Source organism: Notolepis coatsorum (genome assembly GCF_963971535.1).
Source record: "Notolepis coatsorum genome assembly, chromosome: 9".
NCBI lineage: Eukaryota > Metazoa > Chordata > Actinopteri > Aulopiformes > Paralepididae > Notolepis > Notolepis coatsorum.
In genome coordinates, this window is record NC_140173.1 from 47408464 (window position 1) to 47425326 (window position 16863).

The following is a 16863-nucleotide window of genomic DNA, read 5'->3' on the forward strand; positions in this document are numbered from 1 at the left end:
GCCATAGGCTCTTAGGTAAGTTACTATCTGCTAGCTTACTCCTAGCCATTTCGAAAAGGTTATACCATTCCCTCTCAAGTTCAAGTTCAAGTTCAAGTTCTTTAATAGTTGTCATACAGAAGTACAGAATACTTTCATACAAAATGCTTCTTACTGTTACGCTCCAGAGACTGTGCTAGACAAGATAGTATCAAATAACATAATAACATAATATAGCATGAATTTAGAAGAAGAAAATGAGGTCACAGTGTTCGGTATAGACATATGTACAATGTTCTGAGTTACCATATAATATACAATACACAATACTATGCAGTGTACTAATGTACAGTACTATCTAGTGCAAAGCAGAAATGGGATGAGGTACAATTTTAGGTACAATTTACAGTAAGGTGTACGAGTTGTAGTGCAATCCTTCATCCATAAATATAAAGTGTGGGGAGTGGGTGCTACAGTGTGTTTGTTTAAAGTGGGTGTGTGCTATAAGTGTGTGGAGTGGGTGCTACAGTGTGTTTGTTTAAAGTGAGTGTGTGCGTGTGGATGTGTGTGCTATGTGCGTTTGGTGGTTGTTGTTGTGTAGTGTTCATTCATTGTTCGTTTAGCAGCCTGATGGCCTGGGGATAGAAGCTTCTTCTGAGTCTTTCTGTGCTCGCCTTGAGACTCCTGTATCGCTTGCCTGACCGCAGCAGTTCAAAGAGGCAGTTGTTCGGGTGACTGGAGTCTTTAATGATTCTCTTAGCCTTGCCCTTGCAACGCTTGTAGTAAATGTTCTGGAGGGTGGGGAGCCCCCCTCCAATTGTGCGTTCGGCTGAACGTGTCACTCTTTGTAGTCTGCTTTGTTCTTGTGCAGTGCTATTCCCAAACCAGGAGGTGATGTTGCCGGTCAAGATGCTCTCTATTGTACATGAGTAGAAGTTCTTAAGGATCTTCTGGCTGACTTGGAACTTCCTTAGGCGCCTGAGGAAGTAGAGGCGTTGTCGTGCCTTCTTCACAACACTGTTAATGTGTGTGGTCCATGTCAAGTCCTCGGATATGTAGGCTCCGAGGTACTTAAAGCTGTTGACTCTCTCAACCGGTGCCCCGTCGATGCTGAGGGGGCTGTAGTCCTTGACCCCCGACCTCCTGAAGTCCACAATCATCTCCTTTGTTTTGCTGACGTTCAGGGAGCAAACCTGCCACCCCGTTCTGGTGTGGGGGATATGGACGTGACGTCTCGTGTCTTATCTTATACCTTCTCAACAGTGATTGGAACTCTCTGTTCGTGAACTCGGTTTTGCTGTCGGACCTCAAGCATCCTACGTTACCATAAGGTGCTACGTCTGCCAGGAATCTCTCCGTGGCCTGGAGCGTGTCACTCTTTGCTTTGAGGAAGTAAACAAACACTGCCCCTGTGCACATATCTGTAAAAGACAGTACATATCCAAAACCTCCTATGGACTCGTTGCTTACTGGGCCGGCTAGGTCCATGTCAACTAATGCAAGTGGTACCCTTACTCTGTCTGTGGGATTTCTGTATCTCGGTTGAGTAAACTTCCCCGTTTTGCACTCTGCACAATTTTTGTCAGGTCTACGCTTTTCTCCTTCAATGTGCATGCCTTCTGACACTACTTGCAGTTTCAGTAAATCCTCGTAATTACAATGACCCATAAGCTCGTGCCATTTCTGAATATCGTGGCTGGCCGTCACGCTACTCATTATTATCATTACTGTTACAAAGGATCAGATTAAACCGAATATATATATTTATTGATTGATATATATTGCATAGTATTTGTATATCGTTTGATATCCCTTGTATATTCCTTGTACATATACACGGAATATCCCTTTAGCCTAGTTACACAGACCATAATATTTCATTCTCCTATTGGACAGCGGTCCACAGGCGCCAGGGCCGCGCCTCCAGAGTCAGGTTCAAAGCCACCGTCAAGACATGTCTGTACATGCCCGGCCTTGCCCAGGAATACGAGACAGAAATGAGGTTGGCACTAGATTGTTCGCCGTGCATATAAATATGGCGCAGGTGAATACAGAAGTAGAGTTACCCAATAAGTTGAAGCCTCACCCACGATACTCCGTGCGGTGAAGTATGGCCTGTTTGGCCCCAAATAGAGCATTGAGACCGCGTGCGAATTAATAACTGAATTGTCAGAGTTTGGCGCTTTACCGTCGAGTGCGACATATTTCTATTAAGTCAGTAATAGTCTATTTGTGTATAGTGTATCGTGCGGCTAAAGTTCTACAGTGACCAGCATCACCAACGCTTCCTCGTATCAGCTAGAGTGCTTATCCAGGCTGGGCTGCTTTCATGGCGCTTTCACCCGAGGAGACCTAGACGAGAACCGTGTGGACATGTACACTGGATTAATCTACCCGACGACTACATAGCCCTTTGCGGCTGGATTATATTTGTTTTGGTCCTGTGATTATGGAGCGGAGAATCGCCGACGCCTACACGTGTGGGATTTACCCTGTGAGGAGCCAGGTCGAGTCTGCGCCTCAGAGAGCCTGAGGCCGGCTAGCTTTCTTCACTGTGGAGCTACAGTCTACGGAGAACAGCTGTATTCGTCTGTGGATCAAGAGACTATTGCACCGTCTCCTGTACTTGGAGTCTCCTTAGTCATCGTTGACCAGACTCGCTACTACCGACAGATCCTCTACCCCTGCTGGCTTACAACCGGGGGGACCCTTCCAGTATCTCCCGCTATATATTACTAGTGTACCATAGATATAATTCCCTAAGATTCAGGTTGTATAATTACCTCCTGCGTAACCAGAGAATGGACATTCATTATTGATTTGCCTACGCACATTCCTTTGCCTTATAAGCGCATCCAAAGTATAATAGAGAAGTATATTATGTACCTTTTGCTGCAATAAATACTTAATTACCACTTTGTGTGGAACCGATTCATTGTGGGAAGTGTTCATCATATTTATATATCATGTACTGTATGGCCAGTAATTAAAGTACATAAAGCGGTAGTGGTTTAATGATACCATACTTATCAATACAGTCAGGGAATTGTACCCCTCAGTTACAATTGGTCCTTCGAGCCGGAGGGTAACTAGTGTAATATTAATATAGTGGTATTAATATTGACATGGCCTATGATGAACACTCCACAAAACGGTTCTCCTAAAGTAGATCGCCCGCAGCGTAGACGGCAGACACCTCAGTACTTAGAGGATTACGTTGCCAATATACTACCTAGCTTTCTACAGACGGTAAACGCGGAAAAAGTAGATAGTAAAATTATGTCCGACCCTATCGACCAGGCTACCCCGCCAATAGAGGCCCTAGTGGGTTCTAACGTAACTGACCAAGCTCACGGTAGGGACCAGGAGGGACCCGACATGACTTTACCCCCCGCCAAGACCGAAGAAGTAGTCCCCGGAGAGCTCCAGGATAAAGACAGCCCTCCAGGGATGGAACTCTACCCGCCACAAGAAGAGGAGAGCATCCCGGAGATGGATCTCCAGGACTCGCCACAGGAGAACAGATCTCCAACGAGTACTGCCAGGAGCGGATCACCTCAACCAGCGTCTTCCCCCAGCGAGGCGGACAAGATGCTGGCACAGGCATTCCTCGCCAGCCTAGCAGCCTCAACAGAGCGCGATCGACTCCAAGCACAGACGCTTAGTGAGCGCGAACATTCTTCCATGGAAAGAGAACACCTTCAGGCGCAGCAACGGAGCGACGAAGATCGTATACGTCTAGAGATTAGACGCCTTCAGACGGAAGAGAATATGGTAAGGGACCGGGCCGAAGCCCAGCGCGCCGCCGCCGAAGCCCAGCGCGCCGCTGCCGGTGCCCAAAGAGAAGCAGAGCGCGACCTCGCTCTCACCAAGCGCGAAGCCGAGCGTGACCGATTACAAGCGCAGATAATGGAGCAGCTGATCACCAGGGCAACACCCCCTCCCTCCGCACGGGGTTCCAGGGCCTCGTCAAGACAAGGGTCAAGGGCACCCTCCCCTACCCGATCAAGCGACCCTGAGCCCGACCACCAGAGAGAGCCTATACCCCCCTCCGAACCCCTTCCCCGACCGGTCCAAGTGAGACCCAGCTACAAGGAAGAAACGGTCTACACCGCGGAGAGGCTAAATAGACGACTACAGGATCTAGAGGACCTGCCAGAGGAAGAAGAAGAGGGAGAGGAGGAGAGTCAAGCCCGACAGCAGCACAGTACTCCACAGGACCAGGAGGTCCAGTACAGCCCAGGCTCTACCCCCGCGGCTCTGCGCTACAGACCCCCGACTCAATTCACGGGTGAGCTTGACGCACGACCAGCCCCGAGGAACAGCACCTGGATACGCGGGCCATGGTACCCAGCAGGTACCAGCCCACCAAGAGGCGTAAGAGGAGACTCGCCTAGGAGGCCTCTCTTCCAACGCTCACCGATGTGCCAGCCATCCATGGCATCATACATTGGCACACCGACGTTTCCGGACTTCACCCACGAGAACAGAGCACAGTACACGGAGCTACGAATGTGCTTAGAGACAATGATGTCCGATGTAGCTGATGAACCGTACAAGTATGCTATCCTACTGAAGCACCTCAAGGTGCCCCAAGCGCACAATATAGCGCTGGCCTATGCCACCTCTACTACCCCATACACAGCGGCTCTAGCAGCACTCGACCAAAGATATGGACGCATATGGGACTACGTAATACAAGAGATAAGGCATATTGACCGCCTACCCCCAGCCACAGACAATCGCTCACTAGATGACCTGTCTATCAAGGTACAATCCCTGGTAGGGATGCTGGGGGCGCAAAGAGAAAAGGGTATGCACGAACTGTACGCAAACTCTAATGTCGAGAGGATTTTAGAGAAGCTTCCGCCCGCCCGACAAGAGCGCTTCAGGCGGCAAAGAGACCACCGTGATCCTAACGGTCCCGAGCCATCCCTCCTAGACCTAGCCGACTTCCTGGCGAGAGAAGTCAACAGCCTACGGTTAGATACGTTCATGCGGAGCACCCCAAGCTCCAGAGAGGGACCTAGGAGAGCAAACGATGGCCGAAGATTGGTGACCGTCATGCACCAATCAGAATCAGTACCGAGCAGCAAGAACCACAGTACCCCCTCGATGAAAGAGAAGTGGAAGATGGTGTGCCCGTACTGCGAAAAGGAACACTGGTTGTCACAATGTGACACGTTCAAGAAGATGACCGCCGACGAGGTGAGTCAATGGATAAAGTCCAACCGACGCTGTTACCGATGTGCGCGCAGTCACATGGCAGCCGATTGCCGCTTAAAGAAGAGGTGTAGTCGGTGTGACGGAGCCCACCTAGATGTCCTACACGACAGTAACAGAAGAAAGCCTGCACCCTCAAGCAGCACAAAGGCAAGTGTTATGTACATTGACCCCGCCAGCAGCGGGGGCGCCCGGGTGCTCTTAAAGGTGGTCCGCGTAACACTGAGTTACCAAGATAAGGTCATGGACACTTACGCCGTCCTTGACGACGGGTCAGAGAAGACCCTTCTCCTCGCGTCCGCTGCGGCCCAGCTGGGGCTGCGGGGGAGCGAAAACCAGATGACGATTCGGACAATAAGAAGAGATCTAAAGACGATAAAGGGCGAGAATGTCTCCTTCACTATCGCAGCAAGCGGGCAGCCAGAGAGACGGTATAGGATTACTAACGCTTTCACCAGCCAAGAAATAGGCCTGTCGCAGTACACCTACCCCATCGCCAAGCTGATGGATAAATATGTGCACCTGCGTCAACTACCTATACCGCTCATAGACGGTGCCACCCCGACCCTGCTGATAGGCTCCGACCATGCAGACCTCATCGTCCCGATAGACCGGGTCCACACAGGGCCCAGAGGCTGTCCTGCAGCAGTCGAGACCCGCCTAGGATGGACATTACAAGGCCCCCTCGCTAAGTCTCTTAACCGAACAGCAGCCACTAACTGCCTCCACTCCAGAGTGACAGAAGAAGACACCACCCTCCTACAGCATGTCGAGAGGCTATGGACACTAGAGACAATGCCCTTTAAGAACGAAAAGAAAGACATTCGTTCCAAGGAAGACATTTACGCTATAGCCCTCCTCGAGCAGGGGACAAAGAGAGTCAAAGTCAACGGAGTGATGAGATACGCAACTCCACTCCTGAGGCGAGAGGGTATGCCTACCTTCCACGCCCCAAAAGAAGCGACGGAGCGGTATCTATTGAACACAGAGCGGCGCCTAGCCAGAGACCCCGCTCAAGAGACGGTGTACCGCGCTGAGATTAACAAGCTAATCACAGCGGGACACATAAAGAAAATTGACATTAAAGAGGCCGATCAGACGACCGAATCATGGTACGTGCCGCACCACAAAGTCCACCACAACGGCAAGGATCGTATTGTGTTCAACTGCAGCTACCAGATCGGATCACAAAATCTGAATAAAGAGCTCTTGCCCGGCCCAACACTCGGCCCCTCTCTACTAGGCGTGTTACTACGTTTCCGCCAAGACAAGGTGGCCATCAGCGGCGACATCAAAGGGATGTTCCTGCAGGTGAGACTAGTGGAGGAGGACAAGCCCCTGCTGCGGTTCCTATGGAGAGAGAGGATCGGGGATGAGCAACCAGCCATCTATCAATGGGAAGTCCTCCCTTTCGGAACCACATGCAGCCCATGCTGTGCTACGTTTGCACTGCAAAAACACGTCGCAGAGGACCCAGCAGCTGATGAAGAGGTCCGACAAAGTGTAGGAAATAGTTTCTACGTGGACAACTGTCTGCAAAGCGTCTCGACGCCAGAAGAAGCCGAGGCCCTTCTACTCAAGCTCCGCGCCTCCCTGATCAAAGGCGGCTTTGATCTCAGGCAGTGGGCCAGCAGCGACCCGCAAGTATTGCGCAGCCTCTCCCCCGAGGACAAGGCAGCAAGCAGCGAGACCTGGATGGCGACCATCCCAGGAGAAGCCCAAGAAATGACATTAGGACTAGTCTGGCGCTTCAAAACAGACTCGCTCCATTATAAACACACACCCCTGACCAAGGAGCAGGGAAGGTCGACTGCACTACCGACCACCAGACGGAGTGTATACAGAACACTCGCCAGACAATATGACCCGTTGGGATGTATTCTACCTTACACCACCAGGGCAAAGATGATTGTAAGAGCGTTATGGGACAAGGACCAGGGCTGGGACGACCCCATACCCGAACACCTTGCATCCACATGGAGAGAGTGGGAGACGGAACTCAGCTCACTCCCAGGTGTCAACATACGCCGCAGCTACTTCCCACCCACAGTGAGGCCGGAGACGTGCCAGATGGACCTGCACGTCTTCAGCGACGCCTACGAAGTAGCCTACGGTTCGGTGGCCTACTTGCGTGCCCGAGAGGAGGGAGGAGAAATACATACTGCTTTCATCCTGGCTCGCTCAAGAATAGCCCCACGAAAGCAACAATCTATCCCGCGTCTAGAGCTCTGCGCAGCCCTAGCAGGAGCGCAACTCGCCACGTTAATCCAACGTGAACTCACCATTCCGGTGCAAAGAACAATCTTGTGGTCAGACTCCACGACAGTACTCACATGGATCCGGTCTGATTCGTGCAGATACAAGGTCTTCGTGGGAGTCAGAGTCACAGAGATTCAAGATTTAACAGAAGTAGCAAGCTGGAGGTATGTGGACACAAAACACAACCCAGCTGACGTCATCACCCGGGGAATGTCCCTGGATGACCTCACCCGTCACAACCTATACAGTGACGGGCCAGAGTTCCTCAAGCTCCCGGAAGAAGAGTGGCCTACACCCACCCCACGGGAAGCGAGTAAAGAGGAGGCCGAAAACAAGAAATCTATGTTCTGTGGATTGAACACACTCGTCTCCACAGACCCCGACATAGACGATTGCCTCACCCTAGAGAGTGCGCAGCTAAAGACATTCCTGTGGCACCACCCAGAGGTTCAGCTCACTACTGACATTACAGCAGCTGACTACGAAGAAGCAGAACTTCTTCTACTACAACGAGCCCAGAGAGACTCGTTCCCCGATGAGCTAGACTGTCTACAGGGAGCAAAGCCCGTCCCATCAGACAGCAGATTGCTCCACCTAGCCCCCGAGAGCGACGCCCATGGTCTCATCAGAGTGGGTGGTCGTCTGCGGAGAGCTCCAGACTTACCGGATGACGTCAAGTACCCGATAGTCTTAAACAGCCGACACAAGGTCACAGAGCTGATCATAAAGAAATACGACGAGGATGTGCATCACGCCGGGGCAGAGAGAGTCTTCGCGGAGATCAGACGTCGTTATTGGATACTGCAAGGGAGAGAAGCAGTGCGGCGCTTCCAGCGAACCTGTCTAGACTGTCGTAAGTGGAGAGCGCAGCCCAGTATACCCCGGATGGCTGACCTACCTCCCTGTCGCCTCCGACTCGGCGACAAGCCTTTTCACTCCACCGGTATGGACTGTTTCGGCCCGCTGTATATAAAGAAAGGAAGAGGAACCGAGAAGCGGTGGGGTATTGTATTCAAATGCATGACCACCCGAGCGATGCATATAGAACTCCTTCCAACCATGAGCACAGACTCATTCCTTATGGCCTTCCGAAGATTCACATCGCGGAAAGGCAAACCGTCTATATTATTGTCTGATCACGGGACAAACTTCAAAGGCGGAGAAAGAGAGCTGAGAGAGAGCTTCCAAGCTATGGGCCCAGAACTTAAGACCCACCTCGCTCCATCCCAGATTGACTTCCAGTTTAATCCCCCGAACGCACCTCACTTCGGTGGAACTTGGGAACGAGAAGTACGTTCAATAAAGACAGCCCTGTACGCCGTGCTTGGGGCCCAGACCGTGGCGGAAGAAGTCCTAATGACAGTCCTCACGGAGATCGAGGGAGTATTGAACTCAAAGCCCCTCGGTTACGTCTCAAGTGATGTAGCAGATGTCGACCCAGTCACCCCCAACACACTCTTGATGGGGCGGCTGGACCCCGCGCTACCACAGACAATGTACAGGCCTGAAGAAGCGAACGGCCGAAGAATGTGGAGGTACAGTCAAGTATTGGCTGACAAGTTTTGGAACAGCTTCCTACTCCACTATCTACCGTCTCTACAGACCCGCCAGAAATGGGTGAAAGAGAGAGACAATTTGACAGAAGGAACAGTCGTCATGATTATCGACCAGTCACTACCCCGAGCTATGTGGCCGGCTGGCCGCGTAAGCAAAGTGATCACCGGTGCCGACGGAAAGGTCCGAGCAGCCGAAGTGCTCGTCCAAGGACGGATCTACACCCGACCCGTGGCGAGGCTAATAGAACTGCCAAGGCTCCCCGATACTATCGATGACGACCATGACCCCATGACTTTGTGAACTGCCCGACCCCTCACAACAGACATTGAGTAGTGGACAGTGCGGTTAATCTGTCTCTGCTTAGCTAATTAGGTGGGACTAATTAGGAGGCGGCTGTTACAAAGGATCAGATTAAACCGAATATATTTATTGATTGATATATATTGCATAGTATTTGTATATCGTTTGATATCCCTTGTATATTCCTTGTACATATACACGGAATATCCCTTTAGCCTAGTTACACAGACCATAATATTTCATTCTCCTATTGGACAGCGGTCCACAGGCGCCAGGGCCGCGCCTCCAGAGTCAGGTTCAAAGCCACCGTCAAGACATGTCTGTACATGCCCGGCCTTGCCCAGGAATACGAGACAGAAATGAGGTTGGCACTAGATTGTTCGCCGTGCATATAAATATGGCGCAGGTGAATACAGAAGTAGAGTTACCCAATAAGTTGAAGCCTCACCCACGATACTCCGTGCGGTGAAGTATGGCCTGTTTGGCCCCAAATAGAGCATTGAGACCGCGTGCGAATTAATAACTGAATTGTCAGAGTTTGGCGCTATACCGTCGAGTGCGACATATTTCTATTAAGTCAGTAATAGTCTATTTGTGTATAGTGTATCGTGCGGCTAAAGTTCTACAGTGACCAGCATCACCAACGCTTCCTCGTATCAGCTAGAGTGCTTATCCAGGCTGGGCTGCTTTCATGGCGCTTTCACCCGAGGAGACCTAGACGAGAACCGTGTGGACATGTACACTGGATTAATCTACCCGACGACTACATAGCCCTTTGCGGCTGGATTATATTTGTTTTGGTCCTGTGATTATGGAGCGGAGAATCGCCGACGCCTACACGTGTGGGATTTACCCTGTGAGGAGCCAGGTCGAGTCTGCGCCTCAGAGAGCCTGAGGCCGGCTAGCTTTCTTCACTGTGGAGCTACAGTTTACGGAGAACAGCTGTATTCGTCTGTGGATCAAGAGACTATTGCACCGTCTCCTGTACTTGGAGTCTCCTTAGTCATCGTTGACCAGACTCGCTACTACCGACAGATCCTCTACCCCTGCTGGCTTACAACCGGGGGGACCCTTCCAGTATCTCCCGCTATATATTACTAGTGTACCATAGATATAATTCCCTAAGATTCAGGTTGTATAATTACCTCCTGCGTAACCAGAGAATGGACATTCATTATTGATTTGCCTACGCACATTCCTTTGCCTTATAAGCGCATCCAAAGTATAATAGAGAAGTATATTATGTACCTTTTGCTGCAATAAATACTTAATTACCACTTTGTGTGGAACCGATTCATTGTGGGAAGTGTTCATCATATTTATATATCATGTACTGTATGGCCAGTAATTAAAGTACATAAAGCGGTAGTGGTTTAATGATACCATACTTATCAATACAGTCAGGGAATTGTACCCCTCAGTTACAATTACACTTGTCGTTGTCATTACACTCCGTTTGCAGATAATATACTCTCTGGTACATCTTTATGTCAAACCTTGTACCGTCAGGTTCTACAAGAACATTTTTACCTTTATCGAAGAATACCTTGGCACCGCTGGCAGTAGCAGCTATTACAGAGAATAGTCCTTGTGGGAACGATTGATTTTGATTTTATTGATGGATTAAAAACACACAACAAGGATCCAAAGGATAACATGAGAAAGAGTAAAACCCTTATTTCCGTCATGGTCCCAGGGCTGTTAGGCCACAACAAAAACACGACAATAACACAACACTCATACATTTAAAACATTATAAGACTAACCTATCGCTAAAATTGTATACCCCACAATAACTAAAAACTGATTGGAAAACCATTCAAACTATAGGGGGCTATTCTTCTATTCTGTCCATGAGCCATTTCCTGACGCTTCTCTTGAAGCTGTGGAGGCTCAAGCTCTGCGTAGAGAGCGTTCTTTAATGTCACCGTACGCCGGCGCCCCTTACTGTCCGTGAGGCATACCTGTGCGTCTCCTCTCTCTTGCGCCAATCCGTAGGTGCGTCTCCCGTCTGCCAGCTCCATGCTGTGCCTCTCCGGGTGGAAAGTGTCGTCAAAGTTCTTGAACCGACTCCTGTCGTTGATGATATGGGACGACGCACCTGTGTCCACAATCAGATCTCTGGGCTCGCTGCAGCTGGGCCGGTCCGGCGGTGCACGCCGTCCGCGCCCCGAAAGTGCAGTCTTCCTGTCCCGTTATTCTCCGGGTGTCGTCTCGATCCGTCTCAAGTCGACCGTCGCCGCCGTCGTGTCCGCTGTCGTCATCCTGTCCACAGCCGTCTTCTTGTCCGTAGCCGCCATCTCGTCCGTAGCCGCCATTTTGTCCGTGGCCTCTCTCTCGTCCTTGACCGCCATCTCGTCCATGGCCGTCATCTTGCCCATGCGCGTATCGCGCGCTCTGGTTGTGTTTCTTCATGCACGCTCTGTCTGTGTGCCCCATGGATTTGCAGAAGCTACACCAGACAGTCTTTGTGCAGTCGCTTCTCTGATGGCCTTTCTCTCCGCATCGCCAACACGCCAGTTCCGTCGTGGTCCTGGTCCTCTCCCTTGGCGTCGCTCAGGCCTTTAGCACCCTCTCTCCCGCCTCTGCGGCAGCTGGGTCGGTATCTTCTGAGGCCTCGAAGTTCCTTAACTTAGCCTTGAACTGTCCCAACGTCATGTCTGTTGAACCGTGCGTTACAGGAGTGTGAACGGTTTGTACAGCTCCGGTAGTCCTCTCATCATCATCGCCATCATTAGCCCATCGCTTGGTGCTTCTCCGGCACTCCTCAATGGCGTCGTGATCTGCTCCGCTCTGTTGACGTATTCGGTCACAGTCTCGGTGGGCCCCTTCCTCAGGGCCGTTAGTGCTATGTAGAGGGCCACTACTCTGGGTCTTCCTCGCCCGATGTAATGCTTTCTCAGCACCTCCAGGCTTTCTCGGCCTCTGTCTTTAGTGTCGCGGAATATCAGCCCCAGGCTGGTGTCGTCGAGCAGCGGCGCTAACTCACAGTACGCGTCTTCGTTACGCTGGTCGTCCAGGGCTTGCTCTTCCGCTGTCAGTTCTCCTGTGAGGGCTGCCAGGATCGTCTCCTTCAGCCCCGCACCGTGCATGCAGCATAGCATGCGCTCTTCCCAGAGCTCATAGTCCTCTGCTTTTCCATTGAATGATGGCCATTTGCCCCTTCTCTTGTTTTCCATCCTATTCATTGGTGGTAAGCTTTAGCTCTTGTTGGCCTAGAGTCTAGCCACGCGGTGCTCCCGGCGCTAACCTAGTCTATACTTTAGCTAAGCTTGCTACAGTACCCTTATTATTTCGCCCCGGCGTTATCTGGGCCCATATTATAACCTGTTAACAGAATTCGGCTATAGGGCGACAATAATGTGGTCAAGAGGCATGGTTTCTATCTTGAGCCTTAACGTGGCGTGGTTTATTATTCACATGGCAGAGCAGTTACACTACAGGTCTTCTCTCACTGAGAGACTGGGGGAAAGAGAAAGAATGGGAGGAGACATCTGTATTTATACTCGCCACATGGTGGTGTACCTGAGTGGCTCCGCCTAGCGCGCCCTCTAGTGGAAACAGTTATATATGCAGTTAGACAGTTACTGGAGGAAACAGTTATATATGCAGTTAGACAGTTACTAACAATCCTACACAGAACCTCTGATCTCAACAGACTGTACTTTTTGCTTCAGCCCTACAGTTGTCTTCCAGGTCTCCGAGCCATACAGGAGGACTGATTTAACATTGGAGTTAAAGATCCTCAGCTTTGTGTTTGTTTTTATTTCGCGAGACCTCCATACTCGAACAAGTAGGTTGTATGCCGTTATATATTCCGATTTGCACTCTGATGTCTTCTTCTGTGCCACCCGCTGTATCTACTACGCTCCCAAGGTAGGTGAAGGAGTTAGTTTCTTCAATGGCCTCTCCCTCTAGTTCAATGTTTTGCTGGCACTTTGTGTTGATCTTCATAATCTTGGTTTTTACCCTATTGATCTTCATTCCTAGAGTTGAGGCTGTTTCCTTTAGTTTGTTGGTCTTTTGTTGCATTTGCTGGTGACTGTGTGATAAGAGAGCTAGGTCATCTGCAAAATCGAGGTCTTCAAGCTGGTGCATCAGTGTCCACTGGATGCCGTTTCTGGCTCCTTCAGTTGTCTTCTTCATGGTCCAATCAATGGCCAGCAGGAACAAGAAGGGGGACAGCAGGCAGCCTTGTCTCACTCCGGTCTTTATCTCAAACGGGTTTGAGGGCTCCCCTCTGTGCAGTACCCTACTTGTCATCCCGTCATATGATCCTCTGATGATGTTGATGTACTTCGGTGGGATTCCATAGTGCTCCATCAGGTGCCACAGACTGTTCCTATCTAGACTGTCAAAGGTCTGTTCGAAATCTATGAAGTTGATGTATAAGGAGCTGTTCAATTCTAGGGACTGTTCGATGATCAGTGTGGCGATCTGGTCTATGCATGACCTTTCTTTCCGGAATCCTGCTTGATGGTCTCTGAGGAGCATGTCAACGGCAGTCTTCATCCTATCTAGGATTATCCGGTTGAAGACTTTGCTGGCGGTCGAAAGTAGCGTGATCCTCCGGTAGTTCTTGCATAGTGCAAGGTCCCCTTTCTTTTTTTTTTTTTTTATTTGATCTTTTTCCCCCTCCATTTTCCTCCGATTTTCTCCCATCCCAATGTTAGTCGTTATGCCAATTCCCAATCCCCTTCCTGGTCGCTGCGCACTTACCCCCCACAGTCAGATCATCTGGGAGAGTGGAGGCTATCACATGCTTCCTCCGACACACGTCCAGCCAATCAACCGCTTCTTTTCACCTGGCAGCGCGGATATTCTCCGAGAGGGCGTAGCGTGTGGAAGGATCACACTATCCCACTCAGGTCCCATCCGCGCTTAGCAGGCGCCCCGACCGAACTGTAGGAGTCGCTGTTTACAACGACCCGGACCCACCCCGCCAGCTTCTCCCACCCTCTAATACTGCCAATTGTATTAGTGTGAACGGCCAGCCAAGCTGGTGACAACCCCGGAGCTGTGAGCTGGATTCAAATCCAGCTCACAGCTCCGGGGTTGGTGACGAACGCAATCTCCGCTACGCCACCTAACCGCTACAAGGTCCCCTTTCTTTGGCATCTTCACTATGTAGCCTTCTTTCCAATCTTTGGGTATCCTTTCTTCTTGCCAAATTTTCCTCATGAGGGGGTGGGGTGCTTTGATGCTTGTAGTGTGTAGTGATGTCGGTCTTGAATGCTTCACTCGGAATGGTGTCTGGTCCTGCTGCTTTCCCATCTCTCGATTGTGATATTGCTTTCCTAGTTTCTTCTTTTGTTGGGGGGGTCATTTTCAGTGGGAGTGTGTCTGTTGCTGCTTGTATATCTGCTGGGATGCTCGCTGGTGCTCTGTTGAGCAGCTCTGTGGACAATATCCCGTCCAAATTCCTCAGAGACTCAGCAGCCGCCATCACCCCAGTCATCACACACATAATAAACCTCTCCATAAAACAGGGACACGTACCCAAGACTTCAAAATTGCGAGAGTAAGGCTGCACAAAAAGGGCAGCAAATTGGACCCAGGCAACTATACCGCCCTTTTGACAATTGACAATATTGTCACAAGGAAAGATGAAATTACATACCTAGGTTCCATACTAGAGGCAAATCTTTCCTGTGACAAAATGGCATCCAATGTAATAAAAAAAGTCAACCAACAAACTAGATTCTTGTACCGGATCTCCTCTCTGGTAAACAAGAATACCCTGAAGACTCTGGCAGGAGCACTCATTCAAGGGTACTACGACTATGCTTGCACCTCATGGTACCAAAGCACCTCAAAGGCGCTAAAACAAAATTACAAACGTCACAAAACAAACTGGTCAGACTACTCCTAAAACCCACCTCACCCCTGCCCACTTTGACAACCATAGGATGGCTTAGAGTAGACAACAGAGTACAGCAACTTGCAATGGGCCTGGTCTACAAGATACACTACACCACTAAGGTACCCATGTACACAGGGGCGGACCTTCCTACAGGCGATATAGGCGGTCGCCTAGAGCGCCACCCAGAGGGGGGCGCCAAAAAAAAAAAAAAAAAAAAAAATATTTTTATTTTTTTATTTTTTATTTTTTATTTTTTTTCTGTGCAGTTTTGGCGCCCCCCTCTATATCTGCAACCATTATTTTTACATAAAAAAAATTCTAACAAGGGGAAATGAGCCAAAAATCTAAAACAGTCGGTCGGTCTGAGCCTCAGCTTTAGGTGTTCACAGTCAGAACATGCTAGAGCGCTGTGCATTGATGGGTATCGGTCAAGTGTTTATAGAATTGAGCATGGGAGGAAAGAAAGACTAACGTTAGAGAACTACGAAGAGGCAAAAGGGGGGGCGGCGGCGGCGCAGTGGTAAATCTCGCCTAGGGCGCCAAATGTGCTAGGTCCGCCCCTGCATGTACATGTCAAAATACTTCCCAAAAGTCAGTGAATACCACGACCACAACACCAGAGGGAGCTCCACAAATCATGTTAAACCCAGATTCGGCTCAAACAAGGGACTAAACATGTTTCGCAATTATGCCACAACAATGTGGAACGCCCTACCCACAGCTGTAAAGGAATTTAAATCACTACCCACCTTCAAAACCTGGGCCAATTCGAAACTGGCCCCTGTAAATGTCCAAACCCAACCCCCTCCAATGTACAGTTTCCCCGCCTTTTGGACCTGCAAAATATTTTTTTTATGAAAAATGTATTCATTAATATTTGTTTGGGGAGAAAAGCAATACTTTTATTCCACACCCTTCTAAAAGCTCTGTGGATGTATACTTTTATTTTTTTTATTTTGTATCTATAGCACCTTTAATAAAACACTTTTATACACTTTTATACACTTTTAGACTTGGAACTCCACCGGAAAGAAAACAATGAGATATAAAACACTTGACACAGACTACAAAAACGAGGTCAGAATTTGCAACAAAGGTATGTCCAGACGCTTATGGTCAGTAGGTGCTAGATGGTTAAAGGGATCATGCTGAGTGTTGGGACCCAGCCATATGCACTTACGAATGACATTGTTGAGTCTTTTCTCAGCACAATCCATGGTGTTCCTCATACACACTCTGGCTATAGCTTCAAAGTTTAACTAATGCAAAGTCAATGGGGTCAACTGAAATCTTCTTTGTGTGCACTGTGGAATATATTTCAGCTACCTTCAGTCAGCTTGTACAGACAGGAGCTTGACCCCATTGACTTTGCATTAGTTTGTGGCTAATTAGCTGAAGATAGTATGGGGAACAGCATGGACTGCGCTGAGAAAATACTCTTGATCGACAGCATCAATGCAATGGTAAGGAGCAAATAGGGCTAGGGTACCAAAAACCAGACATATACCTTTAATGCATTTTGGTGCTGTAAACGTTTATTTTACATTTGTAATGTTTGTAAACATTGGCTCAAATCTAGCAGTAATTTGAGACATGATGGACTTGTGAACACAATAAAATACCATCTGCAGCCAAATGCTTCAAGCCTTTCATAGCTGCATATGATCAAATACATTTCAGAT